The sequence below is a fragment of the Canis lupus genome, chromosome 10, assembly GCF_048164855.1.
Source record: "Canis lupus baileyi chromosome 10, mCanLup2.hap1, whole genome shotgun sequence".
In the NCBI taxonomy this organism is placed as follows: Eukaryota; Metazoa; Chordata; class Mammalia; order Carnivora; family Canidae; genus Canis; species Canis lupus.
Window position 1 is genome coordinate 42684350 of NC_132847.1, and position 13820 is coordinate 42698169.

The following is a 13820-nucleotide window of genomic DNA, read 5'->3' on the forward strand; positions in this document are numbered from 1 at the left end:
TCCAGATAGAGGCATATCCACCAGGAATAAACATTTTCTGAGCACTCTCCATCTGCCCCACACTATAATAAACACTCTTGAACTCACCAAAATGAACTTGATGGCTTCTGGAATTTCAAGCCGCAACATATTTCTCTAAAACCAATGAAAATAGGTACCTATACATTTTCAGGTTACCGGTTTACTGTTAACGGGAGTAGGGAAATGTAATGATTCCATTTCCCTTTGTGCTGTTTGAGAAGGCAGAGGTAAAAGCCCAGCTTCTTGGCTTTGAATCCTGCACCTTGAACCACAGGTCAGGCAAATTGGTGGTCACCTTCATGTCCCAACCTGCAGAGCAACCCACCTCAGGAAGCCTCGTCATTCAGGGAGGTAAGTATGCCAGACTCCACAAACCTGGACTTGCTGGTGGAAGGTCTCTCTAGCCAAGAACAGCACAGCTAGCAAGGGTGGTGGGAGGTAGGAAGCAAGTTCAGGGCTGGCAAGTGGACAGAATGAGTCACCTCTTTGATGTGGAGCGGTTATTCCAAACACAGCAAAGGTGAGCAAGCATTTCCTTCCCCTGACTACTGTGGCAACACCACCTTAGTGTAGGAAACTGAGTCACAGGACAGGAAGGCTTCAGAGCTGCAGGAGAGGAAATTGTTGGTCTATATTGTAATACAAATTTTACTAAGATGAATTTGGTCTGAGTCTGATAAAATTTCAGTCTGCCTTATGTAAATAAACTAGTTCTTTCCTTCTTCCAAAACCTTTCTCTGCTACCCCTGTTCTTGGTGGGAGAATACCAATTGAGAAGTATCCTATATAGCAAGACCCTTCCCCAGAATTAACTTTTTAAAGGAATCAATTAATATTAGTAAAAAGAAGGCCCTTATGCATTTGTGCAATTGTCTTGCTTAGAGAATGAAAATAATCATACAGAAAAGATTGTTAAAACCCATCTATGATTCCAAGAATGCTTGGTTCTTACATAAGAACAGAGGATTCAAATCTTGGGTCATGTTAGATCCATCTGGCCCAGTCTGATAAGATCTATGTCTCCCTAGAAGTAGGGCCTAGAAGGCCGAAAACTACATTTCCTAGACCCATGTTTTGGTTTAAGGTTCTCCATTGGAAGACGCTTGCATGAGATTTAGAAGGCAGAAGGCAAGGCACCATTACTGCTCTGGTGTTCTTTGGCAGATAAAAGCTGAGGTTTGCCAGTGACTTCTAAGAGTCCTCCTGCAAATCACCCATGTGGGCTTGCAGGTAGCTGAGATAACCTGTGAAGTTTCCTTGTACTTCCATCTAAGAGCTCAACCTTTTCAAGTTTTTTTGTATTTTCATTGTATACTACTTCTTGTGGTAATGAACTACAAAATTTATTACCCAGTCATGAAGTGTATTTTATTTATTTGTTCTTACTGAAAATATTTCAAGGTCCTGGGGTGCCTAGGTGGCCCAGTTGGTTGTGTCCAACTCTTGATCTCAGCTCAGGTCTTGATCTCAGGGTTGTGAGTTCAAGCCCCGTGTTGGGCTCCATGGAGGGTATAGAGCCTACTTAAAAAAATATTTCAAGGCCCAGGGAATATCTGGTATAATATTAATTAAACATGTATTCATCTCCCTATGCCTTTCATCCCATCATGGATATGTTTCAATTGAAGTGTTCTGTTCTTAGATCAGAGAATAAAAACAAAACACACAACCTGACTTTTAGTTTTAAATTTAGTTGTCTTTGTCTGAACTTTTTCTGAGCAGAAAGTAAAAGGAGAGAAAGATAGAAATGAGTGGAGTTAGCATCCAAATTTTGAATCTTATAGGCTTCAGTAAAGAAACAAGATAAGACAATATCATTTCTGTGAGCTAAACTTCCTTCCTTCACAAAGATCAGGCTTCATCTTTGTTCCCTCTTGTTCACTTTTATATTTATACTATTTTCATTTTCCAAATAGTGAAGGAACTATGCTTAATTTTAGAGACTATTCACTTAAAGCTCAGTACCGTGGGCAAGGGGACCTGTTTTGAATAGGTTAAACTCTAAACTTTGTCATTGTTGGATAAGCATCTAATAAAAATGGAGTGAATAAAATATGATGGGATTAATATGTTTGCCATTATCAGATAGGCTTTGCTTTTGCATGTGAAGGATAGTATAACTGACAGAAATGCTCTGTGAGATGGTGGATGATACCATTTGATTACTTGACTTCCTTAGAAAGGAAGAGTTTCAATGTTCACTGCTCAAACTTCATTATGTCTCCTTCCTTTGGGTTGTGCCATGATATTCTCTGTATAAGCCAGAAGTCATAAATTGGAAGCCCGGACCACACAGCAAAGTCGGCCTGCAGACTTATCCATCTATTCATTAATTCATTCAAAAAACATTTCTCAAGTTTCTACTATGTGCCAGACTCTGTTCTAGGCATTGGGGATATAGCCATGAGCAAAATAACCTGAAATCTCTGCCTTCAAGAAGTTTACATTCCATTGTAGGAAGAAATAGAAAAAAATTCAAATAAAAAATATATTTGTTAAATGGTTATGGTGCTTTTTAGTAAAATCTAACAGTCAATTGAGCATTCCAGTCTTGGTTTCTGCTCAGGTCCTGATCTCAGGATCGCAAGACAGAGACACACATCAGGCTCTGCGCTGAGTGCAGAATCTGCCTGAGAGTCTCTCTCCTTCTCTCCTTGCCCCTCCTGCTCCTGTGCTTGCTCTCTCTATATAAGATAAATAAATAAATCTTAAAAAAATAATAATTAAAAATATAAGACAAGATCTGAAGGAGGTGACTGTGTAAGCTCTGGGGCCATTAGGGAGAGGGCTTTCCAGGTGAGGAAAGTGCTTTGCAAAGTCCTTGAGACTGGAGAGAACATTGTACATTCAAGCAACAGCCAAAGGGAGTGAGCAAGAACTGGTGGGAAGGAGGGAAGGAGAGAGTAGAAGCTTTGGAAAGGAGGCCAGTGTGGGAAGGAGGTCAGAGAGCTGGTGGCTATGGTGAAGAAATGGCGGATGTGTTCTGTTAGTTTGCCCATTGGGTAAAAAAAAAAAAAAAATAAGTAGCTGCTAATATTTAGAAGGTAGGATATTTCATATACATATTTTTGATTTCTAAATTTTTTTTTATTTCTAATAACTTTAGAAAAAATATAAGATTTGGCAACACCAGATATTCATTAATTACCACATTCTGACATCAACACTGAGCAGTAACGGCCCCCCCACCCCCCGTGCAGTTCCCGAGCTCTGTGATGCCCATATCCACCTCTTCCACCCTTTTATCACACTTGGGCTGCTTCACTAGGACTTGAAGGGGTTTTTGTTTTACCCCTCCTGAAGGGTTGACTTGGTAGTTGACTTACTAAAGCAGATGGAATCCCCTTGGAGCTACCTTGGTCTCTTCCTAGCCAAGTCTGGACAAAATAACTCAGGGCCTGGGGACTCCTGTCCTGGCTGAGCATCCATGTTGCTCTATAAATGGTCACAAGCCTCATGTTTTCATGTGTGACAAGAATGACGATCTCAGCACAACAGCTAATGTCTAGGTGTCTGCCCACTGTACTCTCAGGAAAGCAAGCAGCCGTGGCTCAGCAGGTTATAAACAGTTGTTCTGGTTTCACCTTGGGCATTCAGAGGCTGCCTTTTGATAAGAAGTGAGCTTGTTTGTTGGTCTGCTTCTGTATCAGGAGTTCAGCATTTTTGACAGATAACATTGAGCAATAGAGTAGCTGTGCATCCAGATACATGTGTGTGGAAGTGAGTGAGGAGAGGGAAGAAAGAGAAAGGGTGTTGTTCATTATCAAATCAAAACAAAGGATTCCAACTCTTTATTTTTTTATTTTTTAATTAATAATTTTTTAAAATTTCAAGTTTTGTCCTTTTCTTTTAAATTCCCCTATAGCTAACAGGATGTGGGCTCTTTATATTTGTGTTATACTTACCCTCTGCTAATTACCAATACCTAGGAGTTGATCTGGACTCTCCAGGAAATCTGCAAGGCTTAAAAATGATCAAATGGCCTCTACATGGACAGTTATCTCTTCATTATAAAATATATCTACCAATGGGCTGGACTCAAAAGCTTTTATATTTTTATCTTCCTAATCTTGCCAGCCAAAAGTTAGGGTTGAATCAGCCAAATGTTCCCAAAATGAGTTACAGAATGTACACTTACTCATGAGAAATGTCATTGTATACAGCAAACGTGTTCTGGGGCAGTACCAACTTGTGCCTGGGACATTCAGGTATTTAGTGGTTTGTTTGTTTGTTTGTTTTCTAATTAAAAGAACATGAGTAAGAATGATTTCTACAGCTAACCTGTGCCTTAATAAATCTGTGTTAAAAGATAGTCATTTAAATGACAGTTTAGAAAGTTCAACTTAAACACTTCAAAGTAAATTTAACCCCACAACAGGTGAAAAAGAGACATAATCATTTGGTAAATTCTTTCAAATCACGCAGGAAGATAACTGATCCAACCCTAAAGGACCGGCTTTGAAATTTCTCCCCTTGAGTGAGGAAAATGCTTGCAAGAGCACGGACTTCACTGTAGAGTAGGTCTAAAGGGAGTTCAGGGCTTGCTTCGGAATTGAGGTTTCTCTGGTTTCACTGAGGGCTCTGACAGCAAGCGTACAGAAATGGTCTCCACAGAGTAAACATTCAAATAACAGAATCTCATTAGCATGGAGGGAGGTAGAGGTAACACAGCCATGATTATAGTAAAAGTAAGGCAGAGAACTAATTATAGAGCGATTCACACACTGTAGAATGTTGATTTGAAAAATGCAGGGCACATTTGTTCAAATTCAGCGTCTACTTTGTTGCTGTCCTAGGTTGGCCTTCATAAGGAAGAGACTGAGAGACAGAACTTTTTGTGCTGGAAGTTTATTGGCGATTTCCTTGGGAGTAACATCTGTGAGCGAGTGAAGCAGGCAGGATTGGGCAGAAAGAGAAGCTGACTTGTGATTCAGTAGCAATAAAGGTCCTATGGGGAGCTCTGGAAGAATGAAGCAATGAGCTGGCAAGGAATGCCACAGTCATAACAAGAAATTTCAGTGGTTTCTTCCCTCAAAGACAGGAGAAGCCATGGTGTTGGAAATGGTCAATGACACACAGACTTCCCCGACTTAACACCATGCAGCGAGTATCATAGGAAGAAGTGTAAAAAAAAAAAAAAAAAAAGGAAGAAGTGTAGTACAGGGCGTCATGTAGATGCAGAAAACCTAGGATCAGATTGTGGCTTAGCCATTTACTAGCTGAGGGCAGGGTTAGCTATGAAACATACAGGGCCAGGTGCAACAGGAAAGTGCAGGGTACCTCCTTCAAAAGGAAGGGAAAGGGACCCCTGGGTGGCTCAGTGGTTGAGTGCCTGCCTTCAGCCCAGGGCATGATCCTGGGGTCCCAGGATCAAGTCCCACATCAGGCTCCCTGCATGGGGCCTGCTCCTCCCTCTGCCTCTCTCTCTCTCTCTCTCTCTGTCATGAATAAATAAATAAAATCTTTAAAAAAAAAGGGAAGGGAAAAGTGCTATGAAAGTACTATAATATAAAGTATTTTTTCCCCTTTGGCAGTCTATCTCTCAACTTGTTTGCTATTTAGTGTTGTTCTGAACAAAGAAAATTTTAAATTGTTAGCATGAATTTTCCCATTCATCTTCATATTTACCACTACTGCCTTAAAGTGCAAATATAGTAATGCTTACCTTGTATACACCTACGTATTTTGTTCTTACCAGAATAGTGAAAATATTGCCCCAAACTAATTCAGCTGTTATTTTACTTCCTGAAGCACATTCTACCAACACACTCTCTTCAACTTCCTGAATAAGTAACAAAAGACTTTAAAGAAAAGCAACTATAGGTTTCACTACCTTTCCCCTTCCTATGTCAGCATTCCACAAGTTGGCTAGTACAGGGAGATAACGTGAGTATAGAAGTATGTGATAGGGTTCCTTGTTTTTTGTGTTTTATTTGAACAGCACTGCCTTTTTTTTTCTTGTTTGCATTCCAAGAAAACTCTGGTTTGAAAAAAAAAGCTTACTCAGCCATAAATATAACACAACTACCTTGTACTTGCTTGGAGTCCTGCTGAACTTCCACACATACCACACCAGGGTTCTATGTTCAGGGGTGACAAGGAACAGCATGCACACATATGACGTGTAACCATCTGTTCACATATATACTCACCATCGATAGGACTTCAAACATTTGGTATATTTCTTAATCTTAGAACACAATTCCTGCATCTCTGAATCCTTTCACTTGGTAAGACATGTTCATCCTTAAATTCCAGCTTTGATGCCACTTGGTGCAAAAAAATGTTTAAAATTTAGCACCTCATATGTCCCAGGTGTGGTGCTAGAGACCAAAGTGGGGTTAGAGACCCTGATCCCCACTCCCAAGACTGGTTAATTATCCCCCCTCCCATGAACTGACCCTATTACAGCATGAATCATACGACATTATGTTGCCTGTTTGTACGTCTGCACCTCCCTTAGACTGTCAACTCCTTGATTTACAGTGCATAGCCATTCTCAACACGTACCGTTGATTGACTGAATGAATACTAGCCATTGTTGGAATGTAAAGTGAAGACGTTGGATCAGCAGTTGAAAAGATGGTCTGGCCAAGAAAAGAGAAAAGGGCTAAAAAAATAAATGCGGTAATCCTCAGCATTGGTACTGGGATAAATGGTAATAAAAATGTTAACACATGCAAGTTACCAGTGTTATTTAACCCAGGTCTTGTGGCATGATCATCTTGTATGTTATCTACTTGAATAGGCTCAACTGTCTGGTGATATGGGAACTATCAATAGCACCATTTTTAAATCAAGGAGGCCAAAGGTCAGAATAAATAAGTAACTTAGCAGAGCTTCCAGCTCTAGGTGGTGGGGCTCAGACGTGATTTCCGGTCTTTCAGCTCCAAAGTCATTCCATTTAGCACCTGGAGATATTAATGACAGCAAAGCAGTGATGAAAATGAAGGCAAAAGCTCACTGGATGAACTGGAGATTCTTATGGAAAGGCATAATATTAGATTTTCAGATATTTCAGAGATAGGCTGGCTGTGCAGAGGGTAACCAGGCCCAGAAAAGCTAGCGTGTGAAGGTGCTTATAGGGAAAGCTCATTGGCAATGAGAAATTTTAATTGCTCTTAATGAAATGACATGTCAAAATTATATTCAAGTCAAAATGCCATGTTTGAAATCTCTCTTTTTCACTTAAGAAATCTTCCCTGGGACTCCCAACTGGAAGGAATTCCTTCTGTTTTGAACTCACATAATTCTGTGTCTGAATCATAAAATAATATGCCGGTGATTTGTGTCCACGTTTTATTTCCCCACATTACATACCCACTAGACTGTCCATTTCATTCTTAAATTTTTCTAAAACACTGAGGATAGTACCTTGCATATACAACACACTCAATTTAAGAGATACAGACTAGGGGCACGTGGCTGGCTTAGTCGGTGGAGCATGTAACTCCTGATCTTGAGGTTGTGAGTTTGAGCTCCATGCTGGCAGTAGAGATTACTTATAAATAAATAAATAAATAAATAAATAAATAAATAAATAAATAAATAGACTACATTAAAAAATTAATGTAGTAAAGATAAAACTTCATTTCAGATGAAAAGTGACTTTAGGTTTTTATTTTGTCAAAATGCAGTATTTTAAATGTTCTTTATGTTCCTTGAAAATTTGAAGTCTTCCTGAAAAGAATATGAAATTATACTGATTTTTAAATAATACTCTTCCTTTTGTCAGCTCAGTTTTGACACTGATGACATGTTAGAGAAATTCCCCTTGCTGGAAGTTGATAGTACTGCAAACTTTTTTCATCGGAGCCAATAATAGAAAACCATAATTTTTTCCATTGAAATATACCTACCAGGAATTATGGCTGTATCATTTATTTATACTGAAAGCCCTAAGAGTTAGAAGATTCTATTGATATTGAAAACTATTCAAGCAAAGAAATTAGCTATACTACTCCCCGATTTTAATTTAATACCTTATTTATTGAGGGAAAATAAAGATGAAGTTTTGATAGTTTATTCCACATTAAAAAGGAAGGTGAAACCACGCTTTCAACTTCCATAAAAATTAATTTTCTTTCAAGGAGGAAACCTCTTTGGTTTGTGCAGCTACCATCGAAATTATATTTAACTATTGAATCACTGTTGTCTTGTAATACCAAATATGTCTCTATTGAATTCAGGGAAGGGCATTTGAGTTCAGTAGAACACCTGTGAATGCAGCTGAATTTTAAATGCTGGCTGCATATGAGCACACTTAAAATGTGCCTTATTACTTTAACTCCTCTGACTCATCAACTACTTAGAAATTAGAGTAAGTTGTTGAATCAGAACCTAGGTTACAATGCAAAATCAAATTCACTTATTTAGTAACTAGAAATGTGAGTGTTCTAACGTGATATATGAAATCAAATATAGTTAGCAATGATTTTGTTTGCTGATTTGGCAATTTAAATCTTCATTTCCAAGCATGGCAATTGCATTAGCCTGCTCAGGCTGCCATAATAAAATACCACAGACTGGGTAGTTTAAACAACAGAAATCTATGGTTTCACAATTCTGGAGGCTGAGAAGTCCAATATTAATATGCCAGTTTCTGGAAATTCAGTTTCTGGTGAGAGTTTGTTCCTGTCATAGAAAGTCATTTTCTCCATGTCCTTGCAAGGTAGAGAGCGAGAGCTCTGGAGTCTTTTCCTCTTAGGACACCAGCCCTATCAGATTAGGCCTCTACTTATGGCCTCATTTAGTCTTTAGCCCCTCCTCATAGACCCCATCTCCAAATACAGTCATGCTAGATGTTAAGGCTTCAACATATGAATTTTAGGGGGGACACAAATATTCAGTCCATAACAGCTATTGTAGTAACTAATTAAATTACATATGTTTTCTACTATTTTGTCCAGCTATTGGCCTATTTGAGTTGTTCTCAAATATGTTACATTTGTCCCAGTGGTTCTCAATCCTTGGCTGCATGTTAAAATCAGCAGGAGAGCTTTCAATGCCTGGGTCCGACTTCTAGGAATTCTGATTTAATTGACTTTAGATAAAGACTGAGTATCAGCATTTTGTTGTTGCTGCTTTTGTTGTTGATGATGATGATGAGCTGCCCATTAGAAAAAAAGTGACTTTGTGCACTTTCTTCAATAATCTATATCTAAAATGTATCAAGCCACCCACTAGATTTTTTAAATTGAAGTAAATTTACAGAGTGAAATATACAGATAAATATAAATCAATGAGTGTGGGGTATATATATATATATATATATATATATATATATATATATCCTTGTAAGTACCATGCCAACCAAGATATAAAATATTTTTATCAACACAGAAAGCCTTATGGCTTCCCTTCAAGTGAACCTTCTTCTTCCATGAGCAATCATGATTCTGATCTTTTTTTCACCATAAATTAGTTTTGCTTATCTTTGAACTTCAAATAAACCGACGTGTAGTATATACTCTCTTGTCTCTCTCTTTTTCTTTGGTAGTTTAGTTTCACCTGTATTGTTGCATTCTCACTTCTTTCTTATTAAGTAGCATTCCATTGTATGAACATATTACTATTTGTATATCCATTCTCCAATCATGGGAACTTTTGTTTCCAGTTTCAAGCTATTATACATAAATTGCTGTAAACTTTCTTGTGCATGTCTTTTTGTGAGCACATGTTCTCTTGTGTGTATATCCAGGAGCAGAATTGCTACATCATAGAATATATGAAGGTTTAGCATCATAAGGAGCTGCCAAACACTTTTCCAAATAGTTGTGTCTTGTTACAGTCTCACCAGCGAAGTATGAGGGATCCAATTACTCTAAATTCTCTTATTGACTGGCACCATTGCTCTTTAGTTTCTGCCATTTAATTGGTATAAAATGGTATCATTGTGATTTTCATTTGAATTTATCTTTTCATGTGCTTGTTCACTATTCATGTATCCACTCATGCAATATTTCATTTTTTGCACATTCTTTTAATATTGGGTTTGTATCTTTGTTATTTCTTTATTGTGGGTTTTTTTTTTAACATTCTGGATAAAAGTCTTTTGTGTTGCAAACATTTTCTCTAGGCTTGCTTTACTTTTCACTTTCTTAGTGCTTATAGAAAAACTTTCCAGATTCAGTCAGGATTGAGAGCTACTGCCTTCTGCCATATTTGCAGTTGGTATTCTTCTCCCTTTCTACAGTTACCATTTTTTGACGAATTTGTTTCCTATTTATTTATTTCCTACTTGTTTGTTCATTCAATAAGTTCACCACCATGTTGAATTGGGGGTAATATTTTTAATGTTTTGCCTCAGTTTTGGTACCAGCTTGCCTTTTTTTAAAAAAGATTTTTTATGTATTTACTCATGAGAGACACCAAGAGAGAGGCAGAGACACAGGCAGAGGGAGAAGCAGGCTCCATGCAGGGATCCCGATGCGGGACTCGATCCTGGGACTCTGGGATCATGTCCTGAGCCAAAGGCCGATGCTCAACCACTGATCCACCCAGGCATCCCACCAGCTAGCCTTTAAACTTGAATAAAATATGGCACATTCTGGTTGGTGTATACAAGATTGTAGTCCAGGTAATGCTAAATTAATCCAAATGTGATCATTTCTTATTTTTAAATTTTACTTATTTACTTTTTTTAGATGGGGAAGGGCAGAGGAAGAAGAGAGAGAGAATCTTAAGCAGGCTCCATGCCCAGCTTAGAGTGCACGGCAGAGCTCCATCTCACACCCTGAGATCATGACCTGAGTTGAAATCCAGGGTCAGATGCTTAATTAACTGAGCCACTCAGGAGCCCTGCCCACTTCTCATTTTAATGAATTGTTGAAGATTAAAAAAAATGTGCAAAATTCAGAGTCAATCTTTTCCCTCAGCTGGTCTCACATTTATTTTATTTTATTTTTTTCTGTTTCATCCGCTTTAATTCAGAAGCAGGAAAAAAAGCCTTTTAAAAATACTGAGAATATTAAAAATATGCATTTGAAGAAATCAGCATTTCTAACTGAAGTGAACCAAAAGGAAAATTATACTGGGGCAAAGTTTAGTGATCCGCCTTCTCCTAGTGTTCTCCCAAAGCCTCCTAGTCACTGGATGGGAAGCACTATTGAAAATTCCAACCAAGGGGATCCCTGGGTGGCGCAGCGGTTTGGCGCCTGCCTTTGGCCCAGGGCGCGATCCTGGAGACCCAGGATCGAATCCCACGTCGGGCTCCCGGTGCATGGAGCCTGCTTCTCCCTCTGCCTGTGTCTCTGCCTCTCTCTCTCTCTCTGTGACTATCATAAATAAATAAAAAATTAAAAAAAAAATAATGGATATATATGTTTAAAAAAAAAAAAAAAAAAGAAAATTCCAGCCAAAATAGGGAGTTGATGAGAGTACACTTAAAAACTCTCCTAAAAGCTCAAACTTAGATCTCAGATTGCAGTATGTCTGTCAGTTTTCAAAATCTCTGGACTCTTGAAAATTGGTACAGAAATGAAAATTTGCCTTGTAACTTACAAGTGCAAAAGATGAGTTGAAAAAATTACAACCAACAACTTGTATTATATTTTATATTTTGTAAATACTGTATACCATGTATTATGTGTATATTGTTCATACTTGAGAGATACATTATAGTTTTGTTATGAAAGTATGTATTTTGCCCTGACAAATGGTAGGTGTTTTGTATATATACAATGGAGAAATTTTAAGTGTGCTAAGGCACATGGATGGTCTCACATTTAATCACTACACAGTAAATGATACAATAAATACAAATTAGATTCCACTGTCAATTGTCTTCTAGGTGTGTTAGATACCTAGAAGATAGGTATTGCAGAGAGTAGATAAACTTACTTAAAATACCTCGTTTGATGATTTTCATGATCTTTTTTCTGATTTTATGATGATTGGAAATTTCAGAGTACATACATTTTAATTAGCTTCTTTATATTTTAACGTGTTAACTTGATAGCATGTTGAATTTAATGAGGTCATCAGTTTCAAATAAAGGAGTCAAATTAAATTTCAAATTAAATTTAATGAAAGCCGAGAGTTATATCCATGCTCACAAGAGAATGATTGTGGAGATAGTATGACTTCCAGGGAGATATTTAGGTCATCCTCAGTTCCTTCTTTTCTCTCAAATCCCTCAGTCCATCTGCTACCAAGCTATGCCCATGCTCCTTTCAGGATGTCCCTCTAATTTTATTCCTAATGTTCTTCTATCCCCTCGGTCACTGCTTTCATTATCCCCGATCATTTCTCACCTTGGCTTTTGCAAAAGTTGTCTGACTTCACACTGGGCTAATCCTCTTAAAACCATTCTCTGAACCACTATCAAAGTGATCTTCCTCAAACAAAACCCGATCAAGTTGCCCTCTGGTAATTATTCCAAAGGACCCCTCACATCCTTCAGATAAGACCCCAAACTCCTTACTTAACATGGCACCCATGAAATAGCCCTATAGATTTCTCGAGCCTTGTCTCCTGCACTTGATATCAGATAGCCTCTACTCCAGGCACACCAAACTCCTACTTTACTTTCTGTACTTTTCTACATGCTGGTCCTGCCTTCTAGCACCCACTCCTCTATGATGCTTCCTGAAAGCTTACCTCACTCCAGATGCAACACAAATATTGTCTCCTTGTTGAAGAATTCCCCCACTTCTTATCTTCCAGGTGCCACCAATGAGAAGATAATATGTAAAAACACTATGCAGGCTGGTTTCTATTAAAAATTTCCCTGTGACTGTTGAAGATACACAGTTGATCAAATGAGAAGGTAGTGGTTAAAAGAGTTCGGAGTCAGAGCTGAATTTGAGACTCAATTTTTTTTACCATAACTGTGTCATTTGGAAAAAATCCCTTAAGTTCATTGTCTCATTTTCCTCATTCATCAAGTAAAATTAAACTCACCATAAAACGTGGTTGTGAGGATTTAGTGAAGATGTATATAGAAGAGCTCAGCACATAAAACATTGAATTCTCAATAGGTGGTGGTCACTGTTATTTTTATTATTATTGATGGATTATGTTCTTTTATGTGGAAAAGGAAAAAGGTATCCAATAGTTGGGTGTGGAGAGAAAGAGGAATACCTCTTCTAATAAGGTAGGAGAGAAAGGATATCAATGCATGTGAATGTGGATTACAAATAAAATCCCTACCCCATTTTCCTTGTCAACACTTAATTGTGTAGAACAAGAAGTCAGTAATTATAAGAACTCTGAAGGACCTAGAAATATCTATTGCTATAAAATTGCATTTAAATGGCATCCATCTAAAATCCCATATAGAAACAAATAAAATGATTTGTTTAAAGAAAATTAATTGTGTGTTTCAAGCCATAAGACAAAATATTTCTTTTTAAAAATAATCTGTATAGAATGTCATTAACATCCAATATTGTGTCTAAAGGATCTTCAGTGTTCTGAAGTGAGGAGGATGAAAGAGAAATGACTCACTGGAAGTTTACAATTGCTTTGGAGTTATGGTTTATATTAAAAATTAATGCAAAATTTTTTCATCAATACATTGATATATGTTTTAATATGAGAATATTTTTCGTTAACATGAAGTAAACATTGCTGGTCTGGGAAGATACACCATGTTCTTTGCTTATCCCTGGCACACTGCTAAAAATCTTTGATTTGGTATAAGTCAATGTTTTTTAGGTCAGACCAAAAAACAACAAAAAAGTTTACTAACATTGTCACTTTTTCTCATATCTTAAGTTCATATTTACATATTATGAGACTATCACACATGATGACTGTTCCCCTTCATTTTTTAATCAATCAAAATATGTATTAAT

General features: G+C 37.6%; 1 long non-coding RNA gene across 1 annotated transcript in view; it reads left to right on the plus strand.

Moving 5' to 3' along the window:
- The first annotated feature begins 205 nt into the window (after nt 1-205).
- LOC140640941 (uncharacterized) overlaps nt 206-13820 on the plus strand; it is a 30162-nt gene continuing 16547 nt past the window's right edge. Inside the window, exon 1 of the long non-coding RNA XR_012037537.1 lies at nt 206-372. This is a non-coding gene — a long non-coding RNA (uncharacterized lncRNA). The remainder of the gene's footprint in view (nt 373-13820) is intronic.